Source organism: Heterodontus francisci, chromosome 7 (assembly GCF_036365525.1).
Source record: "Heterodontus francisci isolate sHetFra1 chromosome 7, sHetFra1.hap1, whole genome shotgun sequence".
NCBI lineage: Eukaryota > Metazoa > Chordata > Chondrichthyes > Heterodontiformes > Heterodontidae > Heterodontus > Heterodontus francisci.
In genome coordinates, this window is record NC_090377.1 from 33,455,933 (window position 1) to 33,476,908 (window position 20,976).

A 20,976-nucleotide genomic window follows, 5' to 3' on the forward strand; every position below is an offset into this window, starting at 1 on the left:
TTTTCTCGCATTATAATGATATGAAGATGCAAGTTTTCTTTAAAAAAAACTTGTGACTGCTGTTGGTGTTGCAATACAAGGTATGAGAGTAATTGACTTCAGAATATCCAAATAAATCTGAAACAAAGGTCCATGGCAACATGGTCTGCTTTCTGAATGGGGCCAAACTGTAACGTCATAGACTTTCAGGGAGCTTGTAGTTTAAATATACACACTCCTAGGAAATTTGGGAGAGGCGTAGAACAGGTGGCCTATCCAATATTGCCTGTTTTACACAACTGCTAAAAAATAAAATTATCCCCACTGAGTAGATGAAAAGCACAGATAACAGGATGATCACAGAATGAGCTAACCTGAGCCGTTTTGATTCCAGCAGGTGATTATAGAGTGATACTTGTGGGCACCCAGGAACAGGATTCCTGCCTACAATTCTGCTTTAATAAATTACAAAGTATTACAAAGTATTTATAGCACTGAAACAGGCCTTGAACCAGTAGATCCATGCCAGTGTTGATGCTCCACATGAGACTCCTCCCATTCTTCTTCAACTAATCTCATCAACATACCCTTCTAAGTTACAATTAGGGTGAGTGGACCACAAGAAAGGAGAGAATTGATATGTTGTAGCAAACACTATTACAACATAGATAGATTAACTAGATTACTTTTGGAGTAATCCTTTCCAAAATAATGTTTCACAGGTAGCCATCAATCAGTATTTTTTTAACTCAACAGTGAGATTTCAGTTCTTTGTAGTTCACAGACAAAACCAATTGTTGGGGCCTCAGGACAAACTGTAACAAAACACTTAAACATGGGATCAGTCTTTAAGAGGGCGTTAATTTATAGGATTCAGTAGTTTGGATATATGGGATTATTACTTCTTTAAATGCTTTCATTAGTAGCTTGAAAATAAAGGATTATATTGAGCTCTACCACAAATCCCATTGGGAGTAGACAGACGCTATGTAGCACACAATGAAGTTAGTGCAATTACTGCTGTTTCTGTACCTTGCCCTAAAATTGTGCTAGTGGCAAACAACATTTTGATCAGTCATCAAAAATAATTGAACATGGCAAAGTAAGTACATCTTCATAATGACTGCAACACAACCAACATATACTAGTTAGTTTGATTTGCTGGCTATCAGTTTTGCCCAGCACCTGCTGATTGTGATTCTTAATATACAGAATATGGCTGTGACACACTGTGGCTTTCTCCTCATTGCTTACAGACTTTGCCTTCCAAATAAAATAATCTTTATCATTTGCCTGATTAATAGGGTACAGTAAAGAAATAGGAGGGAGAGATATGGTCTAAAAGTTTTGATATAATTTAATATTTAAAAATATATCCAATCTGTAGACAATTTGGAGGATTTTTAGGCTAATAAAGATATCAGACCAATGGATTATGCTAATGAACTTTCATTTACCTCTTTTAATGTATGTAAATTGAGTTAATTACCAAATAAGCATTCCCATAACTCACAAAACATACATCCTATTCTCCTGAATCTCAGAGGGTATTTTCACTATAGCATCAGGGATAATAGATTATTGAAGTATGGTAATTGCATTTAATTTACATATGCAAATGAGGTGTACTCAAAAATAGAATGAACTTGTAGTTAGTAGGTTTTATGCTATTTCTGGTAACCTGTTAATGAATATATTGGCTCAGATTTTGCGGTCAGAGGTGAACAAACAACACGAGCCATTCTTACACTTGCAAATGCCCACAGAAACAGGCAAGCAACAATGTATCTCCTCAACCTATTACATTGAAGAATCCTTAATAAGACACGCAGGGGGCTAAACTCGACGAACCCCAAAAATGGAGGGGGGGAGGAATCATAATGCACGATTAACCCATGACTGCTCCATGTGATGCAGGCAGCACATCAATGTCATGCTGCCTGCTGATTAGCCTGAGTCCAGCGAACAGCCAACACTAACTGTGCTGTTGTGTAGTTACACGCCTCAACAGGGGGCCCAAAATCGTAAGAGGCTAGCATCAGTTAAAGCTATCCTGCTCTACTTAAAGATAGCCTGCACCTCTCAAAGGGAAGGTGCAACAGGTACCAGAAATCGTTCTATAACTGATTTTGAACTGGAAAGGATAGAAGATGTCACAACATGGGAGAGCAGACTCCAAGATTTTTGGAAGGAAGAGATGTCTTGTATCCATAGGAAGCCAGGAGGCCTTCCAGACACACACTTAGAAGGCAGTGGGAGCAGATAACTGTGGCAGCCAATGCCAGGAGTCAAGCCCCAAGGACCTGGATGTAGTGCCGTAAAATATTCAATGAACTCACACGAGTGTTCAAGATCAGTGAATGTATCTTCAAATGTCATATCCCACCAACTGTACCATTTGCCTCAGACACTGCCTATTTGACCATAGTCCGATCACTCCCCTACCAAGCATCTATATCCATCAGGCTTCATACCTGAAATTCATATGCAACATCGCACCCTCACACACTTAGCATTTCTACAAACCTCAGACCCAGGTCTCACAGCTTGCATACACTGCCAGCTATTCAACCATGACAGCCACATCACCCAACCAAATTATATGGCACTCACAGATTCCCTCTGTCTTGCAGGGCAAGTTGGCACACAACCAGAGGCAGCATGATCTGCCTTCTCTGCATACTTCCAGTCAGTGTTCACTGTGCAGGCACGAATGGCAACACCAATATACTGCCCAGTGCAACTCAGCCCAGAGGTGTAAGTGATTCCCTCGTACATCAATTTTGATCTTAAATGGCATCTGTTGCACCCAATCAACAGACTCTACTAATTTGAATGTCACACCAGGAGAATCTAAACCACAAACTCTAAGTTAGAATATTTAATTCAATGCCATATCATGTACAGAATAAGAAATAAAGAGAGGAAAACAAATATGGGATTAAGAGGCAGAGATAAAAGAGACAAATAGAAAGTAAAAATAAAATTATTTTAAAAAAATTTTTACAATCTCCAATGATAATAAAAACCTGAAGGAATGAGATTCCACACTTGTAAAAGTTAATTTTGCCAGAGAGGTTGTTTGGCAGTAATTGAGACTGAGCACAATGTTAAAAAGTCACCTACATTTGAATGGACAAGCACTAACATTTCCTCACATGTTTTGTGGCATCTAGTAAGTGAGTATCCCAACTTCACACCTTTCATGTGTTTGAATGTTGGCAAGGTGCCAATGTAGTGAAACTTCTAGAGGAGCAGGATAAGACAGGCAGCAAAAAATTTGGTGTCTCCCATTTAGGACTGAGATGATGAGAATTTTTTTCTCTCAGAGGTTCATTAGGCTGTGGAATTCTCTTCCCCAGAGACAAGTGGAGGCAGGGTCATTGAATATATTCAAGGCTGAGTAGAATAGATTTTTGATTGACAATGGAGTCAAAGGATATGGGGAGCAGACAGGAAAGTGGAGTTGAGGCCACAATTGGATCAATCGGAAGTGGCATGTCAAGATTTATGAGGGAAGAGTTGGTTTTGCTTCTGAGATATTGTTTTGACTTTCTTGTTGGGGTGTGGACTGTGATGAAAAGCAGTTGGAGATCAACCTGCCAAGGGAGAATCACCCAGCTCATCTTTCCTGCACCTCTCGAAGGGACCCGGAGAAATCCATTGTGCCAGCTCCTCTTTCCCTACATCTTTGCAAAACCTGCGAATCCAGATTGGGATAACTGAAACCCCTATGCCACATTTCTCCAGACTACTTCTCGACATCTCCAGAATGAATTGCTCTGGAAAAGATCTCAGTGATCCGTCTCCATATACCCAGAGGTAAGACCAAAAGAGACAACTGACATCCTTCCATATTTTCACTTTTTTCTTCAATAATTAACAAGTATTTGGCCCAAAGTATTCCTTTTCTGGGTTTTTTTTGGTAAAAGAGCTCTGCAGAGAAAATCTCTTTATTTTTCAGTTAACTTGTGTGTGTGTGTGTGTGTGTGTGTGTGTGTGTGTGTGTGTGTGTGTGTGTGTGTGTGTGTGTGTGTGTGTGCGCGCCGTGGGGGGCGGGGAGGGGATTTAAAAAGGGAATTCTCATATTTCAATCTGTGTGTTGATGCTTTGCTTCATTACTGGGTAAGTCTTGTTTTATGATAAACTGATAGTTTTGTTGTTTATTAAAGAAACCCGATTGGTGTATTTTATTTGGGAATAAAGAGTAAAGTAAATGATTGACTGTATCGGTAACTGGGTAAACATTTAAATATATGTTGTGACCTGTGGAAAAGTGGAACTAGAAAAGACAGTGCACTCCTCCCTCCTCAGTCGTAACACATGTGATAGGGCCTTTGGCAAATATTGCAGCCTGGTTTGATCAATTTCTTTGAAAAATGGGTAAATTGAAATAAATAACCAGTAAAAAGACTGTGAATTTAAAACTATTTTCTAATATTCTACTTGATCAAAGTTCCACTTCCTAATGACTTTGATAGAAACTGACAGGAAAACAAATGCTGCTTCAACAGGACTTTTTTTTATATTTGTTCTTGGGATATGAGCATCACTAGCAAGGCCAGCATTTATTGCCCATCTCTAACCGCCCTTGAGTAGGTGGTGGTGAGTTGCCTGCAACTGAATGGCTTGCTAAGTCATTTCAGAAGGTAGTTTAGAGTCAACCACATTGGTTTGGGTCTTTAGTTACATGTAGGCCAGATTGGGTAAGGATGGCAGATTTCCTCCCCTGAAGGGCATCAGTGAACCAGGTGGGTTTTCATGACAATTTAGGAGTTTCATAATCATTATTAATGAGACTAGCATTTTATTACAGATTTATTAATTGAATTTAAATTCCTTCAGCGGCTGTGGTGTGATTTAAACTCATGTCTCCAGAGCATCAGTCCAGGCCTGGAGGTTACAGCTTGCTACCATCCCTCCATTCAGCACACAAAGAGTTATCTGGAATTTTCTGCTATTTAGCACAGACACTGTACATTTGGAAGGAAACAAATGGGAATATTAAGAGCTCAGCTGGTACACAAAATGGATTATGAATCCAAACTCACATTTCACTCCATTTTAAAAATGTCACATAACAGTTCGATAGTGCAGACTGGAAGCTGAAATCCTATCCTGGACTCCTCTCACTGAGGAACCTGTTTCAGTTTTACCCTGGACTGCAAAGGAACGTAGTGGTCCATTTTAGCATGACGGTTAAGGGATTGTTAAGAGGATAGTGGTGTGGCTCATGCATGCCAACTGTGGCCAAATCTGTTGCCTATATCATCTCAACTTTCCAGCTGAAGAAAGAGTTATGGCAATGGGAAGGAATTATTAAGGGACCCATCACGCAGAAGGAGTAGAGACAGATACAATTTTTAAAAGATAGACATAATCATAGAGTATGAATAATAACAATGATATCATAATGATCACTATCGTAACTCACCAACATTGGAAGTGTTTCTTCGAATGTACAGTACACAGTGTAAACAGTAGTGTTTGGAAAACAGTTTGAAAGGGCTAAGTAACATGTTAAAGAAAATAATGTGATTTGTAAAGAGTTTTTAAATACTGTCAATGCAGGCCAAAAGAATTGTATAAATTATGCTAACCCTGTCATATTATTGATTTAGAAAGTAGGCGAAAGGTATTGTTCAGAATTCCGTACTGTGAATCAAATGTACTTAACATGCAGAGACACTTGAACTTGCATCTTTTTTATTGCATTACATTAATCAAATGCTTCAAGAGGACACATTTTCGAGCAAATGTCACAATGATGTTCTGTAAAAACATCTTTCGAGCGGGAGGATTTCTGACAGCAATATCAATTGTACTGTCTCAAATGATCAGTGCGACTGAATTACTCCAAAATTAACAGTTGGAATTTATGTGCAAGTTGCCTCATTTCCCTTGAAGCTGAGACTGAAAAACAAATAATTAAATTGTTTTAAGTGCTGAAACCATTCAAATGGCTAACCTAGCATGGCTAACTGGTTTAACTAAAGCATGTGCACGGTCATGAATTGTATTTTAAAATGCTAACTCTGTTCTATTGCATACTAAGATGTTTTTTTTAAAAGGATATCCAGGGAACTGACAAGGGAATACTGTTGGGTTGTAAGATGCAATTTGCAGGATCTTTACAAAAGTTGACAATTTCTTTCAAATTCAAAGGTCTGAACATGCATACAAAATGCTCGTCAAACTGCAAATGTGGCAATTATAGCAGGTTATTCCTTGACACTGTTACTTCAGGCAAGCGGCCAAAGTGCAGCTCCAGTCAAAATATCCCACATGATCCAAGCAGCTTAACAAGCTCTTTTACTCTCTGCGGACTCAGAGAAAAAAGGGAATTCAACCCATGAGGAATAGGACAAAAAAGTAAAGGAAGAAAAAAAGAGGGCCGCCAGTGTTTGCTGAAGAAAATGGTGCCGCTGACTCTCCCTGATCAAGGTGTGTGTATATATCGCAATGACAGCTGTCCACGCTCACATTTAACAGAGCAGCTTTAAATAGGCAAAGGAATCTGCCTGTTATTCACTGTTTGCTAATGAATCACTTGCTTCAGTTCATGCGCTTTTGTGTTCCAGCAGCCCCTCTAACTACACCTTGCCTGCATTGCCTACAGACACATCTGTCTGCCACAACCTCCACCCGCCCACCCCCCCCCCCCCCCCACAACTGCACCCTCCCACCACCACCACCACCACCATCACCCTTTTTTATAACTTAATTTTAATTCCATCTCAAAGCAACCTCCACTGCACAATGGGCTTCTAAACTCATTAAGTAAATTCCAAAAGAACCATTAACAAATCATTTCTCTTTGGCCAGATATATCAGGTTTAATTAGGTAACCATTTTTGACATGGTGCAAAAACAAAAGGCCTGCTCCTCTCTGAAGGTTCAGGTCCTTTAGAGCCCCGCTCTTCCCACCGTAGCTCTGCTAATGATTCAGGATTTTTAAGAAAAAAACAGATGAAGGGGAAGGTCTCCTACCCTCTGCTGTACACAAAAGCCTTCACATGAATCCCGTTGCCCCCTCACCAGGTGACTTTCGAACCTCATTACACCATGATTGTCAGGCAACAAAGACGCTGAGTATAGCATGCAGTACCTAAATAAAATAAACAATCAGACCGGGATGTGTAAATTTAACTCTTCACTTCATAACACTGTGGTGAGCTAACCAGAAACTCTCTGCTCTGCCATACCTTGTGCAATGAAGAAGGTTTCCAGCTATTTCTATTTTCAGGCTACCAGCTTTGCTATTCATAGGAACATAGGAACAGGAGGAGGCCATTTAGCCCTCAAGGGTGTTCTGCCATTCAATGAGATCATGGCTGATCTGTGACCTATCTCCATATACCCACCTTTGCCCCATATCCCTGAATAAATTTGGTTAAAAAAAATCTCTATCAGTCTCAGATTTATAATTAAGAATTGATCTAGCATCACTTGCTATTTGTGGAAGAGAATTCCAAACTTCTAATACCCTTTGGGCATAGGAGTGTTTCCTAACTTTATCCTGAAAGGCCTGGCTTTAATTATTAGGCTATGCCCCTCATCCTAGACTCTGCTACCAGTGGAAATACTTTCTCTCTATCTACTCTATCAATTCCCCATAAGATCATGAAAACTTCGATCAAACTCACTTATAGATTTGGTAGAACTCTGTCAATGGATTTGACCATAGTCATTGGATGATGCACCATCAAGAATTGAGATGATAGCTGTTTGTGCAAGACTTTGAAGTCCTATTACTTTAACAAATTTCGAAAGGAACATTTTTTCTTTTTTAATGCCCCCCCCACCCAGTCCCCACCATTAATTTCCAAACCCTACATTTTACCATGCAGATCAGGTGACCATTCGTCCTCATGCAATCTTCTTTAACTGGGGTGGTCTGAGCCAAAGACTGTACCACACAACTACAACAACTTATATTTATAGCGTGCCTTTAACATAATAAAACATCCCAAGATGCTTCACAGGAACATTAAAAATCCAAAATATGACACCAAGCCACATAAGGAGATATTAGGTCAGATGGCCAAAAACTTGGTCAAAGAGGTAGGTTTTAAGGAGCGTCTTCTTTAAGGCAGAGAGGTTTAGGTAGGGTATTTCAGAGCTTAGGGCGTAGGCAACTGAAGGCGTGACCACCAATGGTAGAACGATTAAAATCAGGGATGCTCAAGAGACCAGAATTAGAGGAGTGCAGACATTTCGGAGAGTTGTGGGACGAGAGGAGATTACAGAGATGGAGAGGGGTCAGTCCATGGTGGGATTTGATAACAAGGATGAGAATTTTAAAATCAAAACATTTCTTGACCAGGTGCTAATGTAGGTCAGCGAGAAAAGGGGAGATAGGTGAACAGGAATTGGTGTGAGCTAAGACACGACAGCAAAGTTTTGGATTACCTCAAGCTTACGGAGGGTAGAATGTGGGAATGCTAGGAGTGCATTGGAATAGTCATGCCTAGAGGTAATGAAGGCATGGATGAGGGTTTCAGCAGCAGATCAGCTGAGAGAGGGCAAAGTCAGTCGATGTTACGGAGGTGAAAATAGGCGGTCTTAATGATGGTGCGAATATGAGGTTGGAAGCTCATTTTGGGGTTAAATGTGACAACAAGGTTGCAAACAGACTAGCTTAATCACAGAGTATTGCCAGGGAGATGGATAGAGACAGGAGCTAAGGAACAGAGTTTGGACTAGGGACCGTAAACAATGGCTCATTCTTCCCACCATTTCATTGAAGGAAATTTCTTCTCATCCAGTACTAAGTGTTGGATAAGCAGTCTGATAGTTTAGCAACAATGAAAGAGTGGTGAGGTAGAGGGTGTCGTCAGCTTACATGTGAAAACTAACACTGTGTTTTCGGATGACGGCACCAAGGGGCAGCATGTAGATGAGAAATAGGAGGGGACCAAGGATAGATCCTTGGGGAACACCAGAGATAATGGTGAGGTAGCAGGAAGAGAAGCCATTGCACATGGTTCTCTGGCTATGATTAGATAGATAAGAATGGAACCAGGTGAGAATAGTTGCACCCAGCTGGACAACAGTGGAGAGGGGTTGGAGGAGAATGGTGTGGCCAACCATGTCAAAGGCTGAAAACAGGTTGAGAACACTAGGAGGGCAAGTTTAACTTTGTCACAATACCTTTGTTTCGGTGGTGTGGCAGGGGCGGAAACCTGATTGGAGGGATTCAAGTGTGGGTAGATTAATAGAGTAGCTCTGGTATTCTAATAAACATTCAAGTGGGAAGCATGTTCTATGCAATGCTGAGAGTTGTTACTTATCCTTTTACATATGCAAAATGAAAGATTTGAGTTAATAAAGATGACTTAACTGACTGGTACTCTTGTTTCATATACCTATAGACTTTTCTTCTTGGGTTCTAATATCACAGACTTTACAGCACAGAGAGAGGCCATTCAGCCTTTGTGCTAACATTTCATCCGGGACTACCTGCTCTATTGCCTCATACTTCTTTATATTCTTTCTTTTCAAATGTTGATCCAATTCCTTGTTAAAAGATGTCATGGATTCTGCTCCAATAGCCACATATGGGTAAAATATTCCATGTTCTCGTGACTGTCTGTGTGAAGACATTTTTTTCCAAAATCCCTTTCATTCTTCCAGTGGCAATCTGAATCCATGCTCCTGTGTTAACCAATCTCCAACCAATGGAAACAATCTTTTGTTATTTACCCTCTCAAAATCTTTCAAAATTATCACTATTAGATTCCTTTCTTAGTTTTCTCTTTTTCAGTGACAGAAGTCTCAATTTTTTTACCCTTCCTTCATAACTGTAACCTCTCTCTTCCGGTGTAATTCTAGCACATTTTTACTGTACCCTTTCCATGGCTTTAATAGCCTTTCTATAATGGGGTGCTGAGAACTGCACATACTACTCCAATTGTAGCATAACCAAATTCAATATTACTTCTTCATTATTATATTCAATGTCCCAATGTATTAAATCCAATTTTCCTAGGTGGAATTTTGGAGGCCAGAATATGACTGAACCACAAGCTACAAGTGAGTGTAAGCTTTCTTTAAGTAGAATATTTGTTCAAAAGTAATCTTATGCCAAATTTCATAACTTCATATGATGTTTTACCCAAAGCACATATCTCAAGCATATCAGACAGGTGGATTGGGAATTCTGAAACCAGACCTGCTCAAGTAAGCACAGTTCAAAGTATGAGTTTTTCTGAGTTTTCAATTACATGTTGCTGCATCTTGCTCCATGCTTTAGTTAGTTTTGCTGGTTTTCTGCCATTTTCATATATTTTTACTTCCTCGGTACTTTATTCAATTATCCTTGGTTGCTTCTGCCATTTAAGTAACATCATACAAAATGCTAAGAGTGCAAGTTCATTTAGGAGACCTCATCATGGTGCAGAGCAGACCTGACTGTACTTCACAGGACAGAGTGACATACAGCTGTCCCATCTGCTACACAAAGACCTGCAAACAGCCAATGGAACATTGATGTTGTTCCCATAGTCATAGGGCTGAATTTTATTAGATCGTCGCCGTTCTCAGTACACAGCTTATTAAGTTGGAGGGGGCAGACCACCCACCTCCAATGACATAGAGGGGGCAGGCACTTTGTCCCCAGCAACAACATCTGGCGCCACTGTGCAGGCACCAGCGCCATTTTTAAATGGCTTCAAGCCCTTACCAGTATTTTTACATTTTAAAGTGAAATGAATGTGACATGGAAATTTATAAATTTAATGAACGATCAAAGGCACCCTCGTACCCCCGTAATGACCATACACTTCATTTATTGTCATTACCCCACTAAAAAAAGTTTTGTTCCCATCCCGAACTTTCCCCCCGAACTTCATTACCTTTGCACTTCAACCCCTTCCCACCATTCCCTCAGCCAATTAAAGCAGTTTTGCACGTCCTCTCCACCAACCCTGAAAATTTCACTCCTCCCCCCCGCCCCACTCCTCACCAGTGTTACACCTCAGATCTCCAAATGGAGATCCAAAGGTGGAGGACTTCTGACCACCAGCCGAAATATTGGCGTGGGATGGCCGCCGGGACAAGGAAGATGCTTATGCAGTCATTTTAATGTAATTAACATATTAAAATAAAGTCTCTGTCGCCATGCGGCGGGGAGGCCGTCAAGACGTCTCGCTGCTGCTGGTAAAATGGGGCGGGGCCTTCCCAGCGTCGAGGCTCCTGGTGGGCCTCTCCCAGAAGGGTAGTCTGAGCACCCCCCCCCCCCCACAATGACCCCTGGCATTTGGGGGGCTGATAAAATTCAGCCCATAGAGTCACTACAGCACAGAAGGAGGCCATTTGGCCCATCAAGTCCATGCCAGCTCTTTGCTTTGAGAGCAATGCACTCAGACCCATACCCCTGGTCTAATCCTGTAGTCCTGCAAGTTTATTTCCCTCAAGTGCCCAGCCAATTTCCTTTTGAAATTATTTATCATCTCTGCTTCCACCATCCTCATAGGTGGTGAATTCCAGGTCATTAGCACTCGCTGCATAAAAAAGTTCTTCCTAACATTCCCTCTGTATCTCTTGCCCAAAAGCTTAAAGCTGAGTCCCCTAGTCCTTATATGAGCAGCTAATGGGAATAGCTTTTCTTTGTGTACCCTGTTCAAACCTGTCATAATCTTGCATGCCTCTATCAAATCACCCCTCAATCTCCTTTGCTCCAAGGAGAATAACCACAGCATCTTCAACCTAACCTTATAGCTAAAATCCTTCCTAGAAGTGAAGTTATCCACCACATGAGGACTCCATGCTGTCAGATCCTTCAAAGCCACAATTACCCATGCGGCGGGCCGCCCTGTCGCTGCACGGGAAGCACGGTAGGAAAAGCCATGCAGGCTGCTTCCTGGTTCCACGTGTGGGGTGGGGTCCCTCGCTTAAAGGCACTTAGTGCCTGAATGAGGTACTCAGCATCAGGAAGGGGGGCGGGCCACTGAGGGCCACACCCCTGCCCTTGCTGCCGACACGCCTCCCCCTCACAAGACCCCTCCTGCCCTGAACTACCTGAGGCCATTCTCCAGCGACACTCCTCAGATTCCAGGATGGTCACCTCCAGCAACAGCCACTGCTTCCACAGTGGTGCTGCAGCTGCCAGCCTCTGATTGGCTGGCAGCTCTCCAAGGGTGGTACTTCCGGCAACAGGGTCCTAAATCCTATGGAAGGCCCGCTGCTATCCACTTAAGTGCCTTATTGGCACTAAATTCAGCGGGCCTTCTGGAAAAGAGGTGACACGGGGATCTCGGCATCGGTTTCTCCCAACGCCGAGATCTCTGCCGCCAGCAAAAGACTCCTCCCCCGAAATGTTGCTGTCAGTTTCAGAGGAGTCATGATAGTGAATGCTGACAGTTTCACCATCATTACCGCTACAAAATCTGGGACATTATGTACTTCAACAGTCATTATCCATGAAGTACCCATGATGCCTGCATTATGCAGCAGTCCATGCTGCAACTATCTTTTGAAGAAGTAAAAACACTGAGAGATGTCATAGAGTCATAGAGTTATACAGCACAGAAACAGGCCCTTCGGCCCATCGTGTCCTTTAGAAGACCAAGGCTAACCAATATATCCATAGCTGCTGAGACCCTAGCATCTGTTTGCCTCTATTGGCAAGAAACATGAAGAACTTTGGCACAGTGAATGTGTATGTACAAGAGGACAATGATTGTTTTTAATGGCACCACCCAGAGGGTATGGGAGTTCACAGCTTGCCATTCCCAATAGCCTTCAAAAGACTATCTCCAAAAGAAGTCTATACCAAGGTCATGCGCACATTTACTTTCTGATCCCAGCAAATGTGTTCCTCATTTACAGTCAGGTTCAAGGGAGTTGGGTGATTGCATTAGCTCGATCAGCGGCTTTCCTTCCTGCAGCTTGCACTGGCACTTTTATTGAAAGATGACTTTCAGTGCAAAATAGGATTATCCTACTCTGATGCATCTTTTGAAGCACAACCATCAACTCTTCAACATTAAATGAATCAGTATTGCCCATATCTCCTCTGTACCATTGTAAATAATTAGTCATCTTTTCTGACATCATCACAATTTATTCTTTAAAGGTGAATGGCAGCACTGTAAGAATTGTTCATTTGTTGAATTATACGCTTCACATCTAAGTAAGCCAAGCTCTATGGGCAAGCCTGTCATGTGCCAGTACCCTATAAAAGTAGGAGGAAGAGCTTCAAATGCAGGATTTGGCATAACCTGCCACCAGGTGAGTCGATACATTAGGTCAGCTCGACCTTATGTTTCCCATTCTCACAGAATTGGAGTTGGGATCCTTGGGTATAGAACAATATTTTAATGGTTACTATTTAAATTGTATTTCCTCAAATCATAATTTAGTTTAGAGATACAGCACTGAAACAGGCCCTTCAGCCCACCGAGTCTGTGCCGACCATCAACCACCCATTTATACTAATCCTACACTAATTCCATATTCTTACCACATCCCCACCTGTCCCTATATTTCCCTACCACCTACCTACACTAGGGGTAATTGCTAATGGCCAATTTACCTATCAACATGCAAGTCTTTGGCATGTGGGAGGAAACCGGAGCACCCGGAGGAAACCCACGCAGACACAGGGAGAACTTGCAAACTCCACACAGGCAGTACCCAGAATTGAACCCGGGTCGCTGGAGCTGTGAGGCTGTGGTGCTAACCACTGCGCCGCTGTGCCGCCCTCATCATTGAGGATGGCAGAGTGGGTTGAGAAAGTGGTTAATAAGGCATCTGGGATCCTGAGCTTTATAAATAGAGGGGTAGAGTATAAAAGCAAGGAAGTCATGGTGAACCTTTATAAAACACTGCTTTGGCCTCAACTGGAATATTGTGTCCAATTCTGGGCACCACATTTTACGAAGGTTGTGAAGGTATTAGAGAGGGCACAAAAATTTTTTATGAAAATGGTTCCAGGGATGAGGGACTTCAGTTATGTGGTTAGATTGGTGAAGCTGGGGCTGTTCTTAGAGAAGAGAAAGTTGAGAGGAGATTTGTTAGAGGTGTTCAAAATCATGCAGGGACCGGACAGAGTAGATAGGGAGAAACTGCTCTGGTCAAGAACCAGAGGACACTGATATAAGGTGAATGGCAAAAGAACCAAAGGCAACAGGAGGAAAAACTTTTTTACGCAGCATCTGGTTAGGGTCTGGAATGCACTGCCTGGGAGTGTGGTGGAGGCAAATTCAATCGTGGCTTTCAAAAGGGAATTAGATAATTATCTGAAGAGAACAAATTTGCAAGGCTACGAGAAAAGACGGGGAGTGGGATTGGCTGAGTTGCTCTTGCAGAGACCCGCCACAGACACGAAGGGCTGAATGACCTCCTTCTGTGCTGTAACCATTCTAAAAAATAGAAAGATAAAATATTTTTTATTATGCCTTGTTAATGCCTTGCTGCTATTTGTGCTGAGGATATCCTAGCACTTGTAATTTCAATTATTTTAGTAAACTGCTCTATAGAAGTTGTGTCTAAGTGACATATGTTTGTTCAAAGTACTCATCCAGATCTGTGTCTTATCAAAACTACAGAATAAAGATATCACTATCTTTGATTTAGTAGCTTCATTGACACCCATCATTTTCTGTCCCTTCCAGTGATACATATTATGGGGACAGGCTCCACATGTTCGGACATATCTCCATTCATTTCAATGGGGACGGGCACTTCAAGCCAGCCTGATTACCATTCATAGCAACATAATCCCACGATAAATTACTATTGACAGAGTACTGTTGCATAGCCAGTCAATAAAGCACTTTCCGGTATCAACCAATTTTTGTTAAGTTTTTGAATGTAGTCTCATATCTGCCTTGGCTTTCAATGTGGACTTTCCCAGTTGAGAGCCAGTCTATTAACCTCTGAGGATATCAATTTTTAGTCATAAAGCAGGAGTACCTTGTCCAATGCAATTGTCTTACTTTGAGATGCTCTGTTACTGCATTTTAACCACTCCTCTTTGCTTCAATGGTGATTATTGTGTCTCTGAGTTGAACCCCAATCAAGTCTAAAGAGCTCGGTAGAATCTGGGATTTGGAGTACTGACAGAAGAGATTATCATGGTCATGCCAAAGTCAGAAACTATCTCCTCTTCCCCTCCAGTGATAGTGCAAATGTCCTTTTGAAGCATGTTCCAAAAGGGTCTGATCACATATTCTGAGCCTTCAGCTGAGTTCAAGTCTCAGCACCATACTGAAATGTCAGCTGGACGCGACACTCATACTTATCCTTTTTAACATCCATGTTTTGTTCTTCTGTTCCAGCATAGTTCCAAAAATCCATCAAAGTCTTCCAGCTGGAGCAAGGCGTCTCTTCATTTTTTTCTCAAATCTCGTCAAGTAAAAGTAAAACTAAGTTGAAGACCCTCCCACACTTTATTGAGTTAACTTTGCCTTAGGAAGTCTCCTCCAATGACTGAGTCATGTTATCCAGTGAGCAACTGAGTCATACAGAACAGGAGGGTCCTTGGCCATATCCCCAGCTTGTATCAAAATAACGAACTAAGCCAAGGCAGCAGTAAGGATTAGGGAGTGGAAACTAGACAAATTAAATTCTGCTGTATGGTGAATATGATGCCTGTGATTGTGATCTAATAATGCCCTCATGGAATTAAATGTCGATTGATGTTGGGTGAGAACACCATTGGGCTTGGCTGTTATACCCCCATGAGTAAATAAGCTGCTGCCATTCACTGCCAAAGAGAATTGTGTTCCTTAATTTTGTGGGGCTCATCAACTTTGGCACAAACCTAAGTTTGCATTTCCCAATCCCCCTGGGAGGCATAATTTCAATTATTGCACTTATCCTAGCTGTCTGCACACACCTTTTCATTGTGCCCAAGCTTTATGATCACTGGAAGTAGCAGGCAGCATCAGCAAACAGATCTGTTGACAACCAGGCCTTTATATCCAAATAATGACAAGGGTATTACTGCCATGCCTTATATTACTCTGCTGCTATGTGTAACATCTTAGCTAGAGAATGGAGAACATTCCATCCACCGTGGAGCGAGTGATCAGCTCCATGCACATGACAGTGGTGCTCACCATGATGGAGCCTCTGCTGACAACTCTGACAGCTGCCATGGAAGTTCAGATGGCTACCATCTTGGCTCCGACAGCCTATATTGACAGGGACTTTCAGAGTATCTAATCACTCCAGTGCATTATCCTCACACAGAGCCAGCAGAATGATGAGGTGCTGTCTCAGGAGTGTGACCTTAGTTTAATGGGAGAGGATCCTTTGCCCTCGCTCAGGATGACGGCACACCTATTTGCCCACCAACAACTTGGCCAATGCCCTTGTTAGTGCCGCACGGCCAGCTGTGTCAGCCTCTGGAGAAGCCCTATTTTATAAAATGGTCCTATAACAAGAAGGAGGGGGAGGAAGGCAGTGCACAGGAGGCCCTTATTTAAATATATTAATTACCATTTTGAATACTTCCATCATGAGCCCTAGACAGCTACACAGGAGCCCATCCAACATGGCTCACTTCCAGCATGGGATAGGCAAGCATGTGCTGCCATCATATTGGACATCTGTAAAATGGACGTAGCACCAAAGAATTTCTAGACCACAATCTTTGCACCACACTATCCACATGAAAGCAAATTTTCAACTGTCACAAGGCAGATGATTCTCAAGTTCTTGTTAAAGTAATGAACAACTGAGAAGGGTGAGAAAAATGTGGGTAAATTCAAATGATTTAAAATAAGCCCCATTTAACTTATCAATCAGTTGATCAAGCCGATTGCAGCAGAGAATATGAAACTCTGATTCTGCATTGGGTATGTGAATAGGAGCCTTGTTTGGCATCAGACAATATGTGTGTGTGTGTGTGCGTGCGTACATGTGTTAAGGCTACCACAGCTACCATATGTAACAGCTTCTGATACAGTTGGCGCGATGCAGTGGGTAAGGATGATACTGGGCTGAGCTATGATGAAATATGGCCAATTACACGAGGTCTTTGAAGTCTGCTGACATCACAGAACAATACAAATCACTGTGTTCGGGAGAGAAGAGTGAAAGGGACAACATTGGTAATAAAGAAATAGTGCGCACAAGAAATGAAAATCCATTGGAAAAAAGAGTGGGATCATCTTACATTAAAAATTCATTGAAACTCCAGTTTTGTAACAAACATGGAAAAGATAATGAGAGCTATAAAGGCATTGTTATTCCTGTAAAACTTGTACAGTCCTCTACAATCTCAAAATTGATATTCATTCTCTACATAGAAGAGCTATAAAAAAAATAAGCCCACATGTTGGAAAAATTTATAATTTTTTGCTACGCAGTCCATTATCCAGTTAGTCGGTCCAATTCACTGATATTTTTAAGATAGAAAATGTTTTGTTTTGTGCTGATGTATACTCATTATCCCGAGACGAATGGGGAATGGTCTAGTGCTGCAGTACTCAATGCTACTTGTGTAGTAGCTTGCTTTGACTGACTGAATTCAACAACGCTTGTATTTTGTGGACATCCTATTTGCGCCTAACCTGCTGATTTTTGTTTGAATATTTTTTCAATGCAATTATTGTATATGATCAACAACAAGTTAAATGCATCAATGTTCCAATGTTTTTGTGCATTTAAAAGTCATGTGGATGCTTATTTTCAGTTAGATTTTAGTTTTACAATATAATTGAGTTAGTCAACCATGCAGACCTAATCTTGTAATGTTTGCATGTGACTTGCTCAGAAGAAGCTAATGTTGGTGTGGATAGATATTTCCTCCTAACTAGTCTCTTTGTGATAATGTGTTGCTTCTATGCACATGAAATGAAATGGGGTGGGGGGGGGGGGGGGCGTGGAAGAGTCCAGTTATAGACAACAGATTTGAACCAATAAATCAATCACTATGAACCAGATTTGCTTCTTGCATCTTGAATTGACTGTTAAGATGGATCCTGAGTATTTACATTTTACTGTGCCTTATACTGCAAGTTCGACTTATACTGTGCTTTATTTTAGAGCAAAATCCTTATTCTACTATATCCATAACTCTCCTCCCTTCCCAATTAACTATGGTTCAGTTAAGAAAAGCAGAATGCACTGGAGCACCAGTATACCAGTGGCGTAGTGGTATTGTTACTGGGCTAGTAATGTAAAGACCTGCGGTATTCCTCTGGGAACATGGGTTTGAATCCCACATGGCAGAAGGTGGAATTTGAATTCAATTAATTAAAAATAAAATCTGAAATTAAAAAGCTAGTCTAATGATGACCTTGAAACCATTGTTGTGAAAACCATCTGGTTCACTAATGCACTTTTGAGAAGGAAGTCTGCTGTCCTGGTCTGGCCTACATGTGACTCCAGACCACAGCAATTTGGTTGACTCTTAAAGTACCCTCTGAAATGGTCTAACAAACCACTCAATTGTGCCTAACTGCTGAAAAGGCAATAAGAAATGAAACCAGATGGAAGACCGGGCATCAACCAAGACACTGACAACGGCAAACCCAGCCCTGTCGATCCTACAAAGACCTCCTTATTAACATCTGGGGGCTTGTACCAAAGTTGGGAGCGCTGTCCCACAGACTATTCAAGCAATAGCCTGACATAGTCATACTCACAGAATCATACCTGACAGACAATGTCCCAGACATCACCATCCCCGGGTATGTCCTGTCCCACCGGCAGGACAGACCCAGCACAAGTGGCAGTACAGTGGTATACAGTCAGGTGGGAGTTGCCCTTGGAGTCTTCAACATGGACTCGGGACCCCATGAAGTGTCATGGCATCTGGTCAAACATGGACAAGGAAACGTCCTGCTGATTACCACCTACCGCCCTCCCTCAGTTGATGAATCAGTACTCCTCCATGTTGATCACCAATTGGAGGAAGCACTGAGGGTGGCAAGGGTGCAGAATGTACTCTGGGTGGGGGACTTGCAAAGTCCATCACCAAGAGTGACTCGGTAGCACCACTACTGCCCGAGCTGGCTGAGTCCTAAAGGACACAGCTGCTAGACTGGGTATGCCGTAAGTGGTGAGGGAACCAACAAGAGTGAAAAACATACTTGACCTCATCCTCACCAATTTGTCCATGACAGTATTGGTAGGAGTGCCCATCGCACAGTCCTTTTGGAGACAAAGTCCCTTCTTCACTTTGAGAATGCGCTCCATTGTGTTGTGTGGCATTCCTCTTCGGCCTCCTTATCTCGAGAGACAATGGGTAAGCGCCTGGAGGTGGTCAGTCGTGTGTGGAGCAGCGCCTGGAGTGGCTATAAAGGCCATTTCTAGAGTGACAGGCACTTCCACAGGTGCTGCAGAAAAATTTGTTTGTCGAGGCTGTTACACAGTCGGCTCTCCCCTTGCGCCTCTGTCTTTTTTCCTGCCAAGTGCTAAGTCTCTTCGACTCGCCACATTACCACTGTGCTAAATGGGATAGATTTTGAACAGATCTAGCAATGCAAAACTGGGCATCCATGAGGCACTGTGGGCCATCAGCAGCAGCAGAATTGTACTCAACCACAATCTGTAACCTCATGGCCCAGCATATTCCCCACTCTACCGTTACCATCAAGCCAGGAGACCAACCCAGGGTCAATGAAGTGTGCAAGAGGTTATGCCAGGAGCAGCACCAGGCATAATTCAAAATGAGGTGTCAACCTGGTAAAGCCACAACCCAGGACTACTTGCATGCCAAACAGCGTAAGCAGCATGCAATAGATAGAGCTAAGTGATCCCATAACCAACAGATCAGATCTAAGCTCAGCAGTCTTGCCACATCCAGCCGTGAATGGTGGTGGGCAATTAAACAACTAACGGGAGGAGGCTGCACGAATATCCCCATCCTCAAAGATGGGGGAGCCCAGCATATCAGTGCAAAAGATGAGGCTGAAGCATTTGCATCAATCTTCAGCCAAAAGTGCCGAGTTGATGATCCATCACAGCCTCCTCCTGAAGTCCCCAGCATCACAGATGCCAGTCTTCAGCCAATTCGATTCACTCCATGTGATAGCAAGAAATGACTGAAGGCACTGGATACTGCAAAGGCTACGGGCCCTGACAACATTCCGGCAATAGTACTGAAAACCTGTGCTCCAGAAATTGCCGTGCCCCTAGCCAAGCTGTTCCTGTTCAGATACAACACTGGCATCTATCCGGTGAAGTGGAAAATTGCCCAGGTATGTCCTGTCAACAAAAATCAGGACAAATCTAACCCGGCCAATTACCTCCCCATCAGTCAACTCTCGGTCATCAGTAAAGTGATGAAAGGTGTCATTGACAGTCCTAGCAAGTGGCACTTGTTTAGCAATAATCTGCTCAGTGACAGTCAGTTGGGGTTCCGACAGGGCCACTCAGCTCCTGACCTCATTACGGCCTTGGTTTAAACATGGACAAAAGAGCTGAACTCAAGAGGTGAAGTGAGAGTAACTACCCTTGACATCAAGGCAACATTTGACCAAGTATGGCATCAAGGAGCCCTAGCAAAACTGGAGTCAATGAGAATCAGGGGGAAAACTCTCCGCTGGTTGGAATCGTACCTGGCGCAAAGGAAGATGGTTGTGGCTGTTGGTTATCAATCACCTCTGCTCCAGGACAGCACTGCAGGAGTTTCTTAGGGTAGTGTCCTCGGCCCAATCATCTTCAGCTGCATCATCAATGACCTTCCTTCAATCATAAGATCAGGAGTGGGGATGTTTGCTGATGATTGCACAATGGTCAGCACCATTCACGACTCCTCAGATTCTGAAACAGTCTGTGTAGAAATGCAGCAAGACCTGGCCAATATCCAAGCTTGGGCTGATAAGTGGCAAGTAACATTTGCGCCACACAAGTGCCAGGCAATGACCATCTCCATCAAGAGAGAATCTAACCATCTCCCCCTGACATTCAACGGCATTACGATTGCTGAATCCCCCACTATCAACATCCTAGGGGTTACCATTGACCAGAAACTGAACTGGAGTAGCCATATAAATACCGTGGCTACAAGAGCAAGTCAGAGGCTGGGAATCCTGC

General features: G+C 42.5%; 1 long non-coding RNA gene across 2 annotated transcripts; it reads left to right on the forward strand.

Annotated features, from left to right (window-relative positions):
* Window positions 1-6,188: 6,188 nt before the first annotated feature.
* LOC137371918 (uncharacterized) lies at window positions 6,189-17,794 on the forward strand. Of its 2 annotated transcripts, XR_010975310.1 has the most exons (5): window positions 6,189-6,423; window positions 9,971-10,014; window positions 10,103-10,161; window positions 13,058-13,212; window positions 15,264-17,794. It is a non-coding gene; the product is annotated as an uncharacterized lncRNA (long non-coding RNA). The 2 variants fall into 2 exon arrangements; XR_010975311.1 differs by lacking the exon at window positions 13,058-13,212.
* The last annotated feature ends 3,182 nt before the right edge of the window (window positions 17,795-20,976 follow it).